This window comes from Pinus tabuliformis, chromosome 6 (genome assembly GCF_031772625.1).
Source record: "Pinus tabuliformis cultivar Carrire ecotype Pingquan chromosome 6, CPIR1, whole genome shotgun sequence".
Taxonomy (NCBI): domain Eukaryota; kingdom Viridiplantae; phylum Streptophyta; class Pinopsida; order Pinales; family Pinaceae; genus Pinus; species Pinus tabuliformis.
In genome coordinates, this window is record NC_142292.1 from 1530260609 (window position 1) to 1530275446 (window position 14838).

Consider the following 14838-nt stretch of genomic DNA (forward strand, 5'->3'; position numbering starts at 1 on the left):
ATCAAGAAGAAAAAGGTTCAAGCAGTGAAAGATCACATCGAACATCAACAACAAATTCTCCAACTTTTAAAGGATAACTCCACTTTGGTGCAAAATCGAATGAAACAACAGGTAGATCAACATCGTAGTGAAAAATGTTTTGATGTAGGTGATTGGGTATTTTTACTGCTACATCTCAAGCAAGCTATTTATGAGAAGCAAATGTTGGAAATACTACATGAACTTAAGAAATGCCGACCTTACCAAATGGGAAGACACTTCAAGGTAAAAATAGATCATGATAGTCTTAAATACTTTTTAGAACAACTATTATCTTTAGAATAATATAAAAAATGTGTCACAAATATGTTGGGTTATGACTTTGACATCATCTATAGAAAATGGAAGCAAAATTTTGTTGCAGATGCACTCTCAAGGAAGGATGAGGATGTGGAAGCATTGTTTTGTGCTATTTCTATTATCCAACCAGATTGGATAAACGAAGCAAGGGATGAATGGAAGAAGGACGAAGAAGTATGGCAACTTATTCCAAATTTTCCAAAGATCCCAATTCAAACAATATTGCCAGAAATTGAAGGGGAAGGAAAAATCATATTGGAACAGTCACAGAAACAAGAACCCAACAGCTACGAAATCGATCAATTTCAGAGTATCTCATCAAGTGGAAGAACTTACCCGCTGAAAATTCCACATGGCAGGACAAGAATTTTATACAAAAGCATCAAGAGCTACTCAAGCATTGAGGACAACACTTTTTGAAGGAGAGGGGCATGTTAAGCCCTATACTACTAGTGTAACCCCTTATTGTTATTAGTACAACCCCCTTATTATATTGATGTACCCATGTAGTGCCCATATTGTTACTATTGTGCCCCATAGAAGCCCATTATTGTTATTATTGTGCCCTTACATTATTATTGTTATGTCGGCTCTGATTATATTATGACCCCTTAGACTCCTATATATAGAAAGGAGGTCTTTTCATTTGTATCATCAAAGAATCATTCATTTGTGTAATGTAAAAGAGGTTGCCCCCTCGAAGAGGCTGAATTCTAAGGCGTTGATCTATCTTTTCTATATTTTTGTGAGTTGGTTTCATAACAATGAGGTTATGGAACATCCTAAAAGGTATGAGTATGAATTCCAAGGTGAGTGCTAGATCTATCCACTCTTGAGGGATCTTTACTATATTTGAGCTTATTTTGAGAAAAGATTTCTCTAGAATTTTCACTTAATGCTTTGGGATGGACCATGGGTTATTATCTTTCCACGCTACCATTATACCTAGTAGATCGAATGCATTGAGATCCATGTCCTCTATCTCATCCTTGATTTGTGTTGCCTCTATGTACGTCATAATTATTTCCTGGATAACTGGATCAATTATATCATGGATTTTTCTTGTCACCATTCTGTCATTCTTGTTATTCACACTTGATGGTTGAGGATCATATGTTTGCTCCTATAGCTATTTATCACTATGATATTTCAGGATATTTTGCATCCACCATTTAATTGAAATTATTGCTTGTTTTGGTGCTTTTATTTGTAGCTAGAGGAGGGGGAGCCCTCATATTCCTTTTCCATGCTATGGTAGTCTCAATATATTTCGGATATTTTCTTTCCTGTCGATATGTTTGTGTTGTAGAAGATGTAAGTGGGAAATATATAAATGGGTGCATATAAACATGGCACCTATTAGATCAGAGTGGGATGTGTTCATAGTTTAGGGTTTGTTTCCAAACCATATCATGGTAATATGTACCTATAGATCCCCACAATGGCTCAAATATGTAAATTTAAACACATATTCCCACATATGAAATATAATGACCTTGCCTTATTGTCTCTAATATTTTCACAAAATTCCCAATGGAATTGGCTATGCCTTCCAATATTTCTTCCTCTAAGAGCTCCCTTTGTAGGGAATACATTCCGATCGATATTGATGTAGGTTTAAATCTTCTTTTTTTAGAAAAAAGTGATCTTATCCAAAATATGAGGTATATTTGAATTAAGTTATATTACTTGCACAACTAGCTCTAGGATTTGTTACATTACGCCAAGCAGAGCATGGAGGTTGCAGGGGGGCAGTAGCACCCCTATACAAAGTTTGGAGAAAAAACCCATTTTCTTTTTTATTAATGCAGATGTAAGGATATTTGGGTGGACCCAGTCACCCAAGGGTAGGGGGAGGGCCCAGGGATGGTGGGCAGAGCTACCCATGGATTTGTGCATGGTTTTTGCATGTGGTTTTGGGCACGATTGTTTTGCCCATGGTATTTTGTAGATTTGGTCAATGGAACTACAATTATGTTCTATTCTAGGGTTAATGTATTAGGTGTTTATGAATAATTCAACATGTATATAATGCATTTTAATATTGAAAGGAATATAATGAAAAATCAATTTGGTTTTCCCGACTTTGGGTTCCAAGAGAAAAATGTATGTGCATATTTTCTGTAATTCATTTTTGGGTTTGAGGAGAAAAAGAAAGAATTCATTTGTAGGGAATTTATGTATAGGGTTACCACCTTCAGTAAAAGGGCGCCTAGAAAAAGTACTTTTATATAAGCTTTAATTTATTATATAGTTTTGGTTTTATGAGTTTTTAGGGTAGATATTTTTCCAAATTGAATTCTAGAAGAAGCTGGACGATTAGGGCTTATAGATGAATCTAACCTAAAGCACATGATGCCATTTTGAAACTTATTTAATGACCATAATCCCTTTCGTATGCTTTGAAATGTTATGAGAAAATTTTAGTAGCTTTGGATGTTGAAAATTAGTGGCTTAGGGATGAATTTCCTTAAATAAAATCTCATTTCTAACAATTATGTAGTTACTTTCTAAAATTAGAAAGTCATGTCTAGCATCTCAAGTATGACTTTCAAAATATAGTAAATCACCTCGCATCAACTGGTAATCAAGTATAGTTGATGGAAAATCACCTAAATTATCATTAATCAATCATAATAGTTCAATTTTGACTTAATCATCATCATCATCATCATTATTCATATTATCATTTATGATACTATGATATTATCAAAAGGAATTTCAAGTCCCATTTCCTTCATGACACTTAATCACTTCACACCTCTCTCCTTGATGACTCACATATCACTACATTACACTCTCTCTTACACACTCAATAAAGGCATGTCATGAAAGATTCCTCTTACACTCTCAATAATGCATATGTTACACTCTCCTTATTTAAGTCATACATTTCTCTCCTAAAATGATGACTCTCATTAATGACATAAGTTACACTTCTCTAAGGAATGTGTTCCCCTCCTTAATGGCATAATTTTCACTTCTCTAAGGCATGTGTTGCCTCTCCATAATGGCATAATTACTCTTCCCAAAAAGGAATGCATTGCACCTACCTAATGACATGTGAGTCATACCTCCTTTATGGAACGAATTCATTACACCTCCTATATATGTGTGTCTCATATGATCTCTCCTTACTACTTATGCATTGTGAAAGAAGAATTCAAACTTGAGAGAGAGAGTTGGAGAGACTTGAAGAAGATTGTGAGAGAGAGACTTGGAGAGTAAGAGCAGGACATGGTAAGCCAATGTTGATTTAGTGTTTTAGTGTTGATTTAGTTGAAGGGAAGTTTGATTCAGTGTTACATCTGCTTCTACTGCCAGTGTGTTGTAACGGCTACAACCACCCTCTAAAATTTTTCCTTAGCCTGTTTTGGAGCCTCCCAAACAACCTTACACAACACTTTGTCTTGCTTCATCAAGTACTCAAGATTTAAGTGTTTTCCTTGCACAAAGGCAGTCTGTCGATCACAGTTGATCCATTCCCCTCAGAGGCTACTTACCTCGACTTGGTCCAGTTGCAGGCTGAGCAAGTTCCCCTTGAAAATTTCACATTTATGGAGGGAAACTAGCCTTCCCTCCAGAAATTGAGCAATCCTCTCTGATAGCCTACTGGGCTCTAGGATTGCACAATCCTGCCAACCAACCCTCCCAGCATGATTTGTGCAAATTTTCCAAGCAATAGGCTGTTCAACCTAGGATTTGTGAAAATCTGGGTAGTAGTCATCTACTCTGCCCAGAAATTGCACAAACCCCTTGGGCAGTCAGCTCAACTCACAGTTAAGAATGCACATTTTTCTTAAGCAGTTGAGCAATTGCATGCATGAGCAGTTCAGTTGACCAGTTCCACTCGGGAATGAGGAAACTTGACTTGCATGCATGCACGACTTGCTCTTCCCAGAATAGCAAGAGACAACATGCAAAAGGAATCCCATGATTCAGGGAGCTATTTTTAGCAGCCGAGGGTTACGTGCAAAGTTGTTTTAGGATTTTCCCTCCAAGTGTCGCTTTTTCCTAGATTTGTGGCATGCGCGTCATGAGACCAAACTTATTTATTTGACACATTAGAGCTCATTCATTCACATAAATATTTGAGATCTAACATTCGACAACACATCCAGGACTCTTCGACACATTCGGTTCAGCTATTCACGGGTAAGTGGCCTCAACTTGTCTTTTTCATCATTTCTATCGCTTTTTGTGTATTCGCTTGTGTGAATGCTGTTTGCTTGATTTCTTTGAATGCCTGCTACCATTTACATGTATTCTAGCTTTTCCTAGCTCTATTTTAGTTTTCATCGCTATCTCATTACTGTTGCATGCATGAAACTGTTTTGTACGGACGTTCGCCCAACCGGCAAACTGCCTCACCCACATACATGTTGATTTGTTTCCTGAATCTTTTATTCATGTTTTACATGCACTATTAATTAATTCTTCTATCATTTAGTGTCACCATGCATTCATTGTCTTACTTTGTTTTAGTTGCCCGTCGGTGAGTCGGGCCAACCTTGGCCTAGGCTCTGCCTTCACCAAGGCTGCATTGCGAAATCTGGGGAAGTAAGGCTCACCTTCCTCTCCAAATTTGTGCATTCTTACCCAGAATTAACCTCTAGGACTATTTTTTGCATTTCTAGAGGACAGTGGTTGCTTGGCCCAAGAAATTGCGCAAATATGTCCCTGGGCCAACAGTCCTTCCCAGCTGGAATTGTGCACTGCACAATCCCAATAGCCAGATGCTTGAATGGATTGTGCATTTCGTAGATCCAAAATCGAGTCCTACCTCCCAGATAGCCCAGACTACCTTTTTCGCAGTTCTGGCAGCCAGTCACTCAGCCTCCCAATGAAATTTGCGCAATCTCGCTCATCAGTTTCCCACGTATGTGCTATGTCCTTCCCTAGATTTGCTTTGTTTTCATTGACATATTTCTTTCCATGCATGTTGCTTGTTTCCAGATCTTTCAGGTGTTCATCTTTCTCAATGGCTTCCAAGAGAATATGATCTCATGAGCAGGTGTCCTCTAGTCTGTCAATCTACAAAGATACAAAGCTATATCTAGACGAGGACATCAAACTGAAGTGGCAAGAGGTGAAAGAAACATTCCCAGGTACTTTTGTGGAAGACCTCGAAGACTGTCAGGTGTACATGAACATTCATAAGTCCAGCTTGTACTGGATTGCATGCAAATACCCCGCGTTCCCATTGGCGGACATGATTCACTGGATCGTCTCTCACATTGAACCCGAGATGATGATATTGAATAGTGTTAGTGGGACGAAGCTTGCAACCTTCTAGGCATGATATTACGATGAGATGTATCAGATGACCGAGCCCATGACTGTCATGACTCCATTCAGCTTACCTAACAATAGAGCTCACTCTAGAGACATTATGAAGGATTGGGTAAAGGAGCCAGCTCGTTTTAGGATGACACCTAATCAGATCTATAAGATGAAGATATTGAGGAAGGTGTACCAATAATTGGTCATATTTGCATGTTGACTGAGTGGCCAAGCAAGCACTGAGACATTCCCTCAGAGTTAGGTGATCACACATGACCAACTAGATAGAGAAGGAAGACCATGCAACTGGTTCGACAGACTGGCTCATCAGCTGAAGGAGAAAGTCATGAACGCTCGACAGTCACCCCAAGGCATGCATGCATATATTTACATGTTAGCTTTAGAGGAGTGATGATACGGATGTCCGACCATTTTATCACCCCAGTGTACAGGTTGATATTTGAACAGGATCCACCCTACATGTCAGAGGAATCAATGAAGGAATTGTTAGGCATTTTAGATTGGTATGCCTCATTGTCCGGCACGTTCATCCGAGTGTTCAGTGTGGAGAAGCCTCCACTTGTTCTACAAAAGTTTGCCTTGGACATGCTTTTCATGCAGGAGGTAACATATCACATCTTGACAGGATTGACAGCTAAACTGTAGCAGAAGAAGAAGGCACCTTGGCCCGCCCTTTCGTTGTGGATTGGGTTATATGATATCTGGAGTATCAAGCAAGCGGATGTTGAAGCAAAATAGATGAAGAAGTACTCGTTCGATCTCTGAAGCTTCAACCCGGATGACCCACATTTCATTGTGAAGGATCACTACACAAGAGTTCAGTTCAACTGGATCCATGGGGCATGTCATTGGGCCGAGGAGGACTCATGGAGGTATTGCTACAATTCCTCCAGACCCAATGAAAGGGTCAGCTTCTCCGTAGAGTGGTTGGGATAGTAGCATGAAGCATAATCATGGAGAGCACTAGTAGTAGCAGCAACAGCATAGGCAACAAAGCCAATCATACCTGTGCGTGACAAAGGGAAGAGGAATATTGTTGATCGCATGGAGGAGGAGAAAAGCTGCAAGTTTCGAGTAGATCCACTTGTAGAACAAGCAGCTAAGGATATTCAGGCAAAGAGGCAGCGACGCAACAAGCACATCGTGTGAAGGAAGAGGGATAAGAAGAGAATGGAAGAAGTAGAGAAGGAGTTGCATGAGATGAGGGAGAAACTCTGGAAAGAACAAGAGATGCGCCAACAGGAGAATGAAGCGCATCAGCAGCAGAACAATAGGGGGTGCATCATGTGCAGACAGACGAAGTAGCACCTGTACAAGTAGTTGATTCTTTTGAACATCTGGCATCAGGCGAACAGGGTGAACCCTTGTAGGGGCAAGACTTTTCTCATGAGATAGAACATGCTCTTGAATAGTTGGATGCAGATATAGAGCAGCAGCAGTTCGAACATGATAATGACCTCATGCCTCACCATAGAGAGGTCGACTCACCTACTTCAATGCATCTAGATGGTGAGTAAGTATCGAATGACCAAGGAGGCACTGAGATCCTTGGTAGTCAGCCCGAAGCAGAGGTGCACAACATCTCCTTTGATGAATCTCACCACAGAGTTGTGCAGTCTCACAGAGTACCAACTCCGGAGGACCAAACATCCCCTGCGCAAGTTGAAGAACAAGTGATTGTTACTGATGTGCATAAGCATCCAACTGCTTTGGCCGATGCAATTAGAGTGTATGCCGAAGCCACTAGCTCAAGTATTCATTTCCTCATAGATGAGAATGAGTGAATGGCGAAGGAACTACAGGTGGCCAAGCAGGGAGGAGACTTTGTAACAATGTCCGCCTGAGCTAAACTGAAGAAGGAAATACTAGATGAAGTATTGTCCTTGGACACTGTTATGTGAGAATTGTACTGCAAGTTTGGTATCGTGCACCAAGAAATCATTCATCTCCACGGGTGGCAACATCAATGTGCGAGAAGGGCATGCATCATGATGAACATAAATGATGCCGTTGATAACATGCAAGCATGGATGATGAAGTACAAGGGATCCCCACTTCACTTGCCAAAGATGATGAGGGCCAATGCAGTCGAGCTGCAAGCACGTATTCGGAGTTAGATTCAGAACTATAAGGACCTACCCAAATTCATTACCAGCATACAGGCTTCCCATGCACGAGTATTCAAGAGCATGGAGGTTTTGGTGCACACATGCGATTCCATCACTTGGGACTCTCACCCAGGCGAAGACCAAGAAGCAGGTCCAACAGGAGCTTGACTTGTACTTCAATGAATTGATGCGCATCACCACCAGCCCCAAATTGCTTATGAGTGCAGACATCATGTGCAAGTTTGTTTCTGGTCCATCCACATTGAGGACAATGAAGCACATGCTTTCATATGAGTTGGATAGAGGAGCCCGAGCAGTGTACCCAGATGCTATGGAGGCAAGGTTCAGGTTTCAGACAGATGTCAAAGTGGAACACATAGACACTATCAAAGACTACCAATCTTGGCATCAATATGTTACTGTTGATCAGCATGAGGATGTCGAGCAGTTGGACTTCTATAGTTGTCTAAGTTAGAATGATGTCTAGTTTGGTTTATTCAAGCCATTGTTCACATGGGTTCATGTGCATTGTAATGTTGAGTCATGTCAAGTGTAAGTCAAGTGTCAAGAGTGAATGTAACATTCATAGAGTAGGTGAAGAGTCATGAGGGTAGTTGAATAGTCACAAAGGGGAATGTTAAGGGCCACCCCACCCTTTGCTATAAATAGTCCCTCATAACTCATTGTATAGGATTTTGGTTAGCCAAGCTTCTGATAAGACTATCTTGGATAAAGCTTGGACAATATTGTAACATGCCTTGGCTTCTCCACTGCACGGAGCTAGTTCATATATTTGGAGGAGTAGGCGGATGTCACTGTAATGTTCCACTGTTGGGGCTAGCAGGTTTACATGGATGTATTGTATGATCGTGACTTACACTTCTTTATATAATAAGAGCCAACACATTTTCATGCATATGTTGTTATTGTAGTTGGACTGTTTCAGTTGCCTTAATGATATATGTTGTTTAACTTACGTACTTGTGTATGAACTAATTTTTATGCAACTCTATGAATCTTGTTGTTAATGTGTTGTATATGTTGTTAATGCTGTCACCGTCCATGTCGCCTGCTCTTCCAGACACTAGACAAATCTTTCACATGAATCTTGATGTAACAACCATCGCACTTGTCTCAGACTCATCCATGAGTGTTGTACGTGTTATCTTACCTTGTATGATGTGATTGTCGCATCCAAGTGGACTACTCCACCGGAAGCTGTGCATGTCCTCTTGTGTTGTGTGTTCCTAGTTGAGTTGGGACTGATCCATTTCAACTTGGAACTTACCTTCACCTTATTCTCCCTTCGAAGTGTTAGAACCTCTTGTACACCTTCTTTGACTCACTGCATCAGTCACACCCTTGATATTGATAGAGTTATCTTACTTGCCTCTATGCGACATCACGGTCACCTTACGACTCACTGTTGGGACTCCTACACCAAACGGTCTGAGGTCTAATTGGGACTTCTTACCAGGGAAATCCCCTTGACATGTTGGTAGGTCCAGTACGGTCAACATTTCTGGCTATAGAAGGAGGGTTTGATGACAAGCTATGTCCACTCATCCAGTTTTGAACCTTTACATATCTTTCATGGAGTCTTGCACTCTTCTTCCCCCGAGATGTTTTTCGAATCTTGAAGATGTCTCCATCTCGGGGAAGCTTTTCAATCTCTTATCCACTCACACGTATGATGGTGAAGGCTAAGTGGTCTGGCCTGAGCACTTACATAATTTTATTTCCATGATTCAAGAGGAAGATGAGTTTTCTGACAAATAGGCTAGTGTGCTGCTTGCATACACACTACGCGAATCTCCATTTCGTTGGGTGATCAACCTACCAGCTGACACCATGCACCCATATGAGCGCTTCTGTGATCTTATTGAAGACACGTTCTATCATTTTGATCCAGACCATCTTGACTAGAAACTGTTGCAACAATGGAAGGCTTTGCATGAATCCGTCATTGATTTTTGGCAGCACTTCTGTGACTTATAGTTTCAAGCTCTGAGGAGCCAAATGAAGTTTTCTTATCTCTGGGACCAATTCGAGTATCGTCTTAAGAAATCTGCCCGTCCCAAGATAAAGCTTGAGATTAAGCCTCGCTCAACCTTCTTCATTGATGGAACTGTGCAATCTCATGTGGAAGCGGACACTGTCTCAACTGACTGTCTGCCTCCCTGTCATTCAATAGCTCCACCATTGCACAATGATGTTGAAGAACATGCTTGTACACCTGTTCAACCTTCACACTCTCCCAACATCACTCCACTCAATTTTCGCGCAAATTTGGTTGTGAGTCCTTCGAGTTCTCATATGCATTCTTTTCTTCAACCTCCGTCTTTGCACTCAAGTGTTCCTCCGGATGATGCTGTCTTGTGTTCGCCCATTCCAGACTCTTCACTTGTTGTGAAATAGGAACAACCCATTGATGGAGTTGGTGTTTCACAACCAACATGCACTATCATTCATGAAGAGTATGAGTGGGAGATTGAACATTGACACTTGGCAAAGGATGACTCCCTTCCGTCTAAGCCCCCTCCGTTCTTTCCTAACCTCTTTGGTTAACCTGCCATCCATGATTTTGCATGTGCATCTTCATCCACGGATGCACCCATTGTTGATCACTCATAAGACTCACCGGATGTTAGTCCATCATTGGGCAATGGAGAGGATAAGTTACTCATTGAAAATCCACTTGATCCTTCATCTGTCTTTTCTGGAAACATAGACGAGAAGTTTGTTCGCTTTTCATCTACCCCTTTGTTTGATTCATCTGATTATGAGGATGCCGAAGAATTCATTGATTTTTCTGATCATGGCTGTCGTGATCCATTTTATTCCATTTTCGATCACGATCATGAATCTATCGCGGTTTATCTTTTGAAGCCACCGGTGTATATGATCTACCTGATTATGATGTTGAGACATCCAATGATACAGGAGGATCTTGTCATTCCAACATGAGCAGAGTCTTCAATGGTTCAAAGTCGAAGTGATCTTCAAATGATCATGGTCGAAGAGATCTTGAACTTTATCAACTTCACCAGTATTCGTCGTCAACATTCACTGTCTAGTGTCTTTAGCTTTGACAGTGATGTTTATGGTTTAGGTTGTCTAGTGTTGATTTCCAGTTCCGCCAATGTTGTCAATGGTTTATGTGGTCTTCCTGGTCGTTATGGTATTGGTCTTCTTCAGGTTCTTCTAACATGGTGATGGTTTTGGCTTTACAAAATTGTAATGGTTATAATTATTAAACCCTAAGCTAAGGGGAAGTGACATGATGTATGGACCTATTCTAAATGTTAAGTCCTAAACTCTAGAACTTACGTCTAAAGATAAAATACCTAACACCTAAGCATCTAACCATACCCTCAGACCTTTGTAAAATTTACAACACATTAACCTATACCTAGAACCTAAACCATACATTAAAAATGCATTAAACCTAAGTCCTAACTCTAAATCCATGGTACAAACCTAATACAACACCTAATTACTTAAAAATAAGCCTAAAACCCACTTTTGGCATTGTAAAAACAATATAAAATACACCACAGTCCCTAACCACAGGAGTTAACTGCAACGAGACCAAGACAATGGGGTATGTAAGCGGTTGAGGAATAAGCCGTCAGGGTTTATAACAATTAACCTAACCACACGGAGAATCCACCATAACCTTGGCATGTGAACGATGCCGCTCAACTTAACTGCCATCGTCGAACGCATCGGAACCACGCAGGAGGGAAGACAATTAGTCTAACCACGACAAGATTTGTCATATGTAGGATTCGAAAACTGCGCCGATAGCCAGAACCTCTGGGCCTAAATTGCAACCGTGTCCTTTGGTAGTTTGACCGCGACCTATTCACATGGACAGTTAACATCTCTGTGCAGTTAAGCTGACCTCCAGTGGATTATGAAAAACCTAAAGTTTATTTTGGGTTTTTATTTGTTTTAAGCAGTTTATTATTGCAACCACCATGTAAGCTTATCCCTAGGTGTCATTCAATGAAAATACTGAAGGGTATGAACCCTAAATTCAGCCTATTCACTCCTAAACTTAGCATGAAGGAGTTAGAGTGTATATGGAACGCTATAAAGCTAAAATGGTGCTTTGAAGAAGGGGAAGAGTGGTTTTAGAGTTTTGTATGTAGATTCTAGAAGTTATAGGCAGTTTTGTTTTTAGTGTAATAGGAGCATCGAGATTCAGAATTGGGAACTGTGATAAGCATTGCAAAGCTAATTCAGAGGGCTTTCTTGTGACAGTGACTAGAAGTGCCTACGTGCACACTCAGTCTGGTTAAATTTTTGTGTAATAGTCCCCCTGAGATTCAATCCTAATAAAGCAGATGCCCATCGTGAACGCAAACTTGGAGACGTAGTCCATCAGGGATGAACTCCGTAATCAATCTTGTTGTTTGGTATGGCTGTGTTTTTGCTGCTTTTCACTTCTTTTTACATCTTGCTTATTTTTCTCATCTGTTGTAAGGTCCTTCCTTTTCAATCAATTCTCATAGTTAAAGCACTTTAAGTTAACATTCAGTTCACTGTTGGCATTAATCAATTCTATTTCAGTTTAACATATTATCATTTTAGATCATATAATTTGGTATCAGAGCAAGTTGCGTTTCTAGAATTTTGCTAGTGAATGTTAACTAGGTCAAGGTCACAACATGGAGAAGGAACTCTCGAGGAGATTGATCTAGATATTGGAAAGCGAAGAGTCACTCATAAGTCGACCATGATAGGATCTGATGCAGGTGAAAATCCTGAAACTAAGATGAGCGAGGAACAATTTCAACAAGCATTCTTGAGTATGCAATAGATGTTGGGAGAACTTTACAAAGATAAGAAGGCGAGAGATGCAAATTCTTCTTCAAAGACATCGAAGAAGGACAAAGGTAAAGGCAAGGCTGATAAACCTCCTTCACCTCCGTCATCTCCATAATCATCTTCTTCTTCTTCTTCCAGTTTAGATTCTGAAACAGAAAAGAAACCTAAGAAAACATCTCTTTTGAAACTTGATGTAAAATTTGAGTTACCTATTTATGATGGCAAAATGAATCCTGAAAAGTTAGATAACTAGATTAAGCAGTTAGAAGTGTATTGTCGTATTTAGAAGATTTTTGACGATAAAACGAAAATTTAGTTAGCTACACTTAGAATGGGGGGAATAACTTTAATTTGGTGGGAAAGTAAAACTCAGATAGATGTAAAGAGGAAAGGTAAAGTCATCTCTTCATGGTCTAAGTTTTTAAAAGCTCTTAGGAAACAATTCTATCCTTTAGGATATATGCAACAAGTTGTTATTGATTGGTAGCACTTGAGGCAAGGTAAAGGGCAAAGTGTTCAGGAGTTTACTCAGGAGTTTAGAAAGAAAGCATTGGTGCTTGGTATTTCATTGGATACATGTGAAACTTTAATAAAGTACATCGATAGTTTACATTCATATTTGCAACATACATTATTGATGTTTAATCTTGATGACTTTGATGAAGTGTGTGTTCAGGCCATACATATTGAATCAGGTGGTTGACCATTCAAATTTTCATCGCAATCATCCAAAGAGTTTGAAATAAAGGATTCCAATGAAAATAAAGGGAAGAACAATTCAAAGAGAAAGAAATCATCGATAGCTCAGACGGAAAGACCTACTTGTTCTCATTACTAGAGAATCGATCATGATGAATCTAGGTGTTGGAAACTTCATCCCAAACTTAAGCCCAAAAATTTCATTAAATAGAAGGATGAAAAGAAAGCAATTGCAGCAATCCGGCAAGATCTAAGTTCCGATTCAGGTGATGAAAGGAGGATAACTACCATAGTTTCGACAGGTAAAACTTCTGACACTGGTTCAAGTTCGAATACTATTGCATCTTCATTAAACATAAATCCTTCAAATGAGGATAAAAGAGTTGAACTATTTAACATAAGGATGACTTCTAAGCACACAAAGATAGATACAATGTTTGACAGTGGATCACAGGGAAATTTAATATATGAATATTTAGTTAAGAACTTGGGTTTGGAGACACGGAATCATCCAAGAACTTACCCATTAGGATGGCTAAATAAAGCAACTCAGATAAAATTCACAAAACAATGTCGGCTAAAATTTTACATTACAACTAATTACATTGATGAAGTGGAATTAGATGTGGTTCTAGTAGACATATGTGGAGTTGTCTTAGGAAGTCTTTATCTTTATGATCGTGATGTAGTATTTTATAGGAGAGAGCATAAATATCACCTTAAGAAAGATGGGTTTGAATTTATTGTTAGGGCACATCAAAGTAAAAATCACTTGAATTTAGTTGTTGCTAATTAGTTGAAGCGATTAATAAGTTCAAATAAGAGATTTGTAATCATGTGTGTAAAGGAACAACATAAGAATTGACATGATGTTTGTTCAAGTTATGAGTCCCAGTTTAAAGATAGTTTGATCGAAGAGGTAGAAACTTTTTCAGTTCTATTTAAAGAAACCAAACATCTTACTCATAATTAGGGAATATAACATGAGTTACAGTTGATGCCTAAAGCTCCTCTTCCTAATGTCAGAATGAATCAATTCAGTCCAAGTTTGGAAGTTATAAGTTACAGGGATACATGTCCGTATTGGGGAAAGTCAGTGTTAAATTTCTCTTATACTGTGTCACCATTTCATGTTTCAAACAGTTTGGAAGCCTCTTTTCAAGTGGAGAGGATGTCCATTTGTTTTAATATCAAAGCCTTTTCTAAAGCAGTGCTAAAGTATCCAATACATCTAAGGGAAACTTCTGCATCTGGGGAAAGTGATAATCAATGGAAACATCATTTAATGAATGAAGAAACAATGATTCAAATAAATCATCCGACATTTCAATACTTTCAAAATCGAACTAAGTTGTAGCAGTTTTCACCTTACAATTTGATGGGTTTATTGCAGCAAGTTCACTTAGTAATAAGGAATTAGGAAAGTATATCAAGTCAAGTAGCTGGTATGATGTCAAGAATGTATTTGAATGAATGATGTCAAGAATGTATTTGAATGCTTTTGTCATTCCGCAAAATAGATTGTTAGTACATGTCAATAGTATTGAACAAT